This window comes from Heterocephalus glaber, unplaced genomic scaffold, assembly GCF_053883595.1.
Source record: "Heterocephalus glaber isolate CG9 unplaced genomic scaffold, H.glaber_assembly_v1.0 deba00001072, whole genome shotgun sequence".
Taxonomy (NCBI): domain Eukaryota; kingdom Metazoa; phylum Chordata; class Mammalia; order Rodentia; family Bathyergidae; genus Heterocephalus; species Heterocephalus glaber.
In genome coordinates, this window is record NW_028258189.1 from 2,958,760 (window position 1) to 2,964,759 (window position 6,000).

Sequence of the window (6,000 nt, forward strand, 5' to 3'; positions counted from 1 at the left end):
GCAAAATCTAAAGCAGTAGACTTTTACAAATTTTGAGTGCATGCTCGTAACTCCAACACTTTGGTAGGCTGAAGGCAGGAGGATTGCAGTTTCAAGCCCAGCCTAGGCAATGTAACAACTTATGTAGACCCTATCTCAAAATAAAAATTAAAAAAAAAAGAGCTGGGAATATAGCTCAATGTGAAGACCCTGGGTTAAATCCCCATTACTGCATGAACAACTGAATAAATAAATAAAATTTTAACTGACAAATATTTTAATTGTACAGTGGACTCTTGAGTTATGATCTGCCTGACATACAAAACACTTGGCTTATGATCAGAATTTTTGTTTTAACTTAGTACCAAAGTCTTGAGTTATGACCTGATTGCCAGCTGCTTGTGATTCCAGATGGTCTCGGATACAGACTTAACCCTTAAAGAGTTCTGGAAGGAACATGACAACATCCCTTCCTGTGTGGGGTCTGTTGAGAAACCCTGGGCCAGGCTCTCTCTAAGGACCCTGAGCTCTGCCTGTGTACAGGAGAGAGACTCTGAAGGCTGTATAGAGAGCCTGAGACTTCTATAGACCAACTTGAGTAACAACCAGCTCTCAGGAACAAATTGAGTTCATAAGTCAAGGGTCCACTGTATATTTATAGGGTACAATGTGATATTTTGATACATACATACAATATATCATGATCAAATTGGGACAGTTAATACATCCATCACCTCAAACATGTATCACCTCCCTGTTTGGGGGTTTTTCAAATTCCTCTCTCCTATTTTGAGGTAACTCATAAGTCAGTGATCTCTAGCTTCTTTGGCACCAGGGACCAGTTGTACGAAAGACAGTTTGTTCATGGACGGCATGAGAAGAATGGTTTGTGGGTGACTCAGAGCACTACATTTATCAAGCACATTATTGCTATTATTATAGTGCAATATATAATGAAATAATTACACAGCTCATCTTAATACAGAATCATTTGGGACTCATTGAAACTGGTGATCTGAGTCTGCATGTCGTTGATTTTTTATGGTCTGTGTGCACCCACTACCCAGGGGTAACATCACAGCCTCAGCTCCAACTCAGTTCATCAGGCATTAGATTCTCATAAGGAGCATGCAATTAAGATTCCTCAAATGCACAATTCATGGTATGGGTGAAGCTCTGATGAGAATCTAATGCAGTTCACTGATCTGACTGGAGGCAGAGCTGTCAGGGATGACAGCTATGTGGATCAGCTGTAGATACAGATGGAACAGATTAGAGACACCTGCCATAAATTCTTGCTAACTATAATCAACCTACTGTGCTGCAGAACACTAGAACTTGATTTTCTCATCTTCCTGGATTTTGCACCATTCTTTTCAGTTTTCACTCATGCTTTTAATGAACAAGTCATAATTGTATACATTTATGTGATGCACTGTAAAGTTTTCATATACATATATATACACACACGCACATTTCAGAATGTTTCGGTGAGGTTCATTTGCATATGTGTCCCCTAAATTTGCAATATTTTTGTGATGACACATTGGAAATTTACTCAAAGCTATTTCTGAAATATATGCTATTATAAACTGCTATAGATCTCGAAAAGTTACTGCTCCCATTTGCTGAAAACACTGTACCCTTTGACCAACCTCACCCTATTCCCTTTTACCCTTTCCAAGAAGGCAGCTTTCTTCAGGTGAGATCTTTGGGTGAGTTTTAAGAGGCTGGATGCAGACTGGATTCCAGGGGGAGGATTAGCTGCAGAAAAGTTGTTGGGTGGGCAGCAAAATTTGGCTACATCCACAAACACCTTATAAATATCCTCACTATAGAAAGAATTCGAAGGACTTTGCTAAAGTGTGTATCTGAGTTGACACGGTGCTTCTCCCATTGTCTACATGAATTTAGAGTGACAGATTGCCTCTCTGAATTTTTGTGTCTTCAAAATCCAACCTGCCCTTAGCTCTTGACTTTGGGCCCAGTGCACCTTCTTGATCCTGATTACTGCAGACACCTTCTGATTCATCTTCCACAAACCGAGTATTCGCAGCCCAACTGTTCAGATGAACCTTAAATGTAAGTACACCGTCATGCGGTTATCTTAGTCATCGTCTCAAAGCCTGCAATGGCTACTATTTCTTTCCAGTCCAAAAAAGCCAGGTTCTCCAAGATGTCTGGAAGTGGCCACATCCAGAGTCCTCAGCTTCTACTTCTCCATAGAATTATTTCTCCTCACTCTTCCTCCCTGGAAGGAGCCTACTCCTCAAGGACTGGTCACTCTACTCTTTTCTTTGTTGGGAATGCAGTGGCCCAACACTCATAATTTGTTTGGGGCCATGTTTCTTTGGCTCCAAGGAAGAAACATCATAGCAGAAAAGCATGGTAGAGGAAAGCTGCTCATGTCATAGTGGCCAGAGAAAGAGAGAGAGAGAGGGAGGAACCAGGCAGGAAGATCCACTCTTCCAGGTCACATGCCCATTGACTCAGCTCTTTCAATCAGACCCCACCTCCTACCTAACCACAGATTCATCAGTTGACTAATCCTCCCATGAGTACAACCTCTGCATGACCCAGTCATTTTCAAAAAGCCCAACTTCTGAACACACGAGTCTTGGGGGAGTGGAGCATGCTAGATCCAAACCATGGCCATAACAAATGCCACTAATTTGAAGTTTGTAGTGAAGTTCCAGTAATGTTTTCTGAATGAATAAATGGACCCATAAATTAAGAGCCATCAGTACCTGGAAGAATGGTAACTTCTCAATTGCTAGGTGTTTGTCATCCCCCGAAAAACCACTCATGACTTAACGGAAAAAACACAAGTATTGCTGCCACATTTTTACATTGCTGAGTGTAGCCTAGGTTGAAATTTTTTCTTTTAATAGCAGGGATTATCGGTAACCGACCTTGCCTTTAGGAAAAAGAAAAATCTCAATAATGCTATATTATAGAAGCATAATTTTGAAGCAATATTTTTCTCTCTCTAAACTTTCCAGAATAAATTATTGGCTAAATGTATTCCTTGGCAGGCAAATGGATTAGCCTGTGGTCAGGGGTTATCAAAAATGACCCAATTAAATTTTTCATGACATCTGCCAAAATAATGACTTTTATTCATAAGTAGTAGCTAATAAATCACTTCTTTTTCTTTCCCCTTGACGACTTTGCAATTGCCAGAGCAACTGCTTATGCTGCCGCAGCTGCTCCTCTGTGTCAGTGGGATCATGCCACTGCTTGGGACTTGTCTCCTGAAGCTCTGAAAGCATTTTCACCTCATTAACATGCAAAGCAAGCACCAAAGAGGAGTTCTAGAACATTCTCTGTGCTCCTTTTCTCTTTTTGCAGCTTAAGATCGTGACCTCATCGGGACACCATGAACACATCTGATATCTAATAATTAGTCGACTGATGAATCCATAGCTAAGCGGGCTTCTAGGAGGTAGAGCCTGGCTGGAAAAGGTGGCCACTGGGGGTGTGGCTGACCCCTCTTTTCTCTCTCTCTCTCTCTTTCCCTCTCTCTCTCTCAGCTTCCTGGCCACTGTGTGTTGGGCAGCTTTCCTCTACCACCCCATACCACCATGTTGGTCCTGCCTTGGATCCAACCAACCACAGACAGAAAACATGGCCTAAAATAACTTTAGGTTTGGGTTTAGCCTGGTGGCCGTAGCTTGAATTCTACACCTTTTTGTTTCACTGGAAACTGTCCTTTGCATGTAGGCATGGTCATGCACATCTGGGGACCATTTCCTCTAAGGATGACTTTCTGCTTGAGTCAGGTACCTCCAGGTAATTCCTCCACTCTTGGCCGGGTTGGTTCCACAGTCATACTTGTTGACAACAGCAGTTTAGCAAGCATGGAGAAGCTCCAACTACAACAGCTCACACTTCCTTTCTTTTATCCCTCTGAGCATGTCCCTCTGTCTCAAATGCCATTGATCTACTCATGAAGCCCACAAGAAAACACAGCAGGCTCAATAGACCGAGGGCAAAGAAATCAACAATTGTGTGCAGGGATCGCCTGCATTCTTGGAAGCATGGTTCCTCAAGTGTATATTAAATCATTTCAGAAAAATGGTCTTTTTCATTACTCTAAATTTTCTTAATTTATGAGTTGATATTTTGAGCATGGATTTCATACCAACTTTAAAATTTAAAAAGATAGCATTTACTCAAGCACCTTTAAGATTTTATTTCCTTCTTATGTATGACTATAGACACTTTCTCATTTCTACAGATTTGTACTTTTGCACCCTGCCTATCTCTGCTTCTCTCTCTTTTTCCATCTTTCCATCTCTGTCTTTCTCTGCCCTTTTGTGTCTCACTTTCTCCATCGCCATCTCTCTCTGACTTGGTCTCTCTTTCCACCTCTCTCTCTCTCTACTTCTGTTTCTGTCTTTATCGTTTCTTCCTCTTGAACTTCATTTTTGGGAGAAGGGAACAGACATTTATATTTAGGTTTATCTCTATTTTTAGCTCTACTGTATTTTCATTTTGTATCCCATTACATTTTAATTGTATATTAGCATTTTTTCTCCTGCTTTTTCAAGAAAAAAATTAAAATAAATATATCACCAGTTAAAAATTGTATTATCATGGCTTATCATATTGAAGAATGTTAACACTTACAATTCCATTCTGGAGTGGTATTTATTACCACAGTTTAAACTGAATCCTATAGTGAACACTTTCTCTCTTTATTTCTCTCCTATTATGACCCTCATGGTGAGTGTTTTTTTTTTCTTTTAACTTAAATTTTTATTTCTTCTCATTTCCTCGCTTATACATTTCCAATGAGAGCTCAGGGGTGATATGTTTTCAGTGTCCTTACACATTAAGAATATCTCCCTGGTGCCTGAGTGTGTATGACACTCCCTAAACTGACTGTTTTATGACCACCTCAACTTGAGTAGACCACACTATAAATCACACTAGGATTTGCCTTGAAATGTAGATTTTTCACTTATGTACCAGAGATCGATTGTGTTGCGGCACATGGCCACTCCCATCATAATTCCTAAATATTGTTAAACCATGTTACTTTAAGCCTGATCAAGAAGGAGGGCCACACAGGAGGCCAAGCCAGGAGGACTGCATGATTGGGTCAGTCTGGACTACTTAGAGAGTTGAAAGCTGGCCTGAACTACATAGCAAGACCAGGTTTCAAAGAAGAAAAATAAGGAGAAGGAAGAAAAAGAGAAGGAGAGATGGAAAGAGGAGAAAGAGCAGGAGCAGCAGAAAGAACAGGAAGAGGGAGAACCCAGAAGGAAGCTCCCCACCTCCATCCCAGGCTCCTAGGGCAGAGAAGCTCAGCCGGTCCAAGCACCTGGGAGGAAACTCCCCCTCCGCCATCCCAAGTTCTTAGGGCAGAGAAGGTAAGCCACATGGGTTCCAGAAGCACCTGCCCCCCGTGGAAATGAGAAAACACATAAACAAGCCTCAAAAACAGACTTCTGGATCACCTATAGCAACCCCAAAGGGAAATGAGATGGAACAATCTGATACTCAACCACCTGGACTCTCCGAACTGGCAACAAAAGAGGATCTGGGAAAAATGAAATCAGAAATAATTACTCAGATAACAGCAAAGATTTTGCTCATGGTGCAAGACAGGATTAATAAATCTAGAGAGGACACAGGAAAAAAAAATAGAGGATCTGAGGAACATGATGGAATCCCAACATAGGAAACAAATGGAATCCACAAAACAGATACAAACAGATTTCCAAGAGAATAAATACTCCATCGAAAGTCTGCACAGCAGAATGAACCAATGTGAGGATAGAATTTCACATATAGAAGATAAGATTACAATTAATGACCAGGAAAAGAAAAATTGCTTCAAAATTATAGGGGAACACAAGAAATCAATCCAGCAACTGCTAGATGATGCAAAGAAGAATAACATAAGACTGATTGGAGTCAATGAAGAAAGAGGAGAGAGTGCAGATGACATAAAAAAACTGTTTGCAGAAGTGACGGCAGAAAACTTCCCAAGGAGGGGAAAAGAACTTGACA

At 40.9% G+C, this 6,000-nt stretch overlaps 1 protein-coding gene across 1 annotated transcript in view; it reads left to right on the top strand.

The window, feature by feature from the left end:
• Pudp (pseudouridine 5'-phosphatase) overlaps window positions 1-5,015 on the top strand; it is a 338,048-nt gene extending 333,033 nt beyond the window's left edge. Inside the window, exon 9 of the transcript XR_015450778.1 lies at window positions 1,949-5,015. The gene's annotated coding sequence lies outside the window, so the exon portion shown is untranslated. The remainder of the gene's footprint in view (window positions 1-1,948) is intronic.
• Window positions 5,016-6,000: the final 985 nt, after the last annotated feature.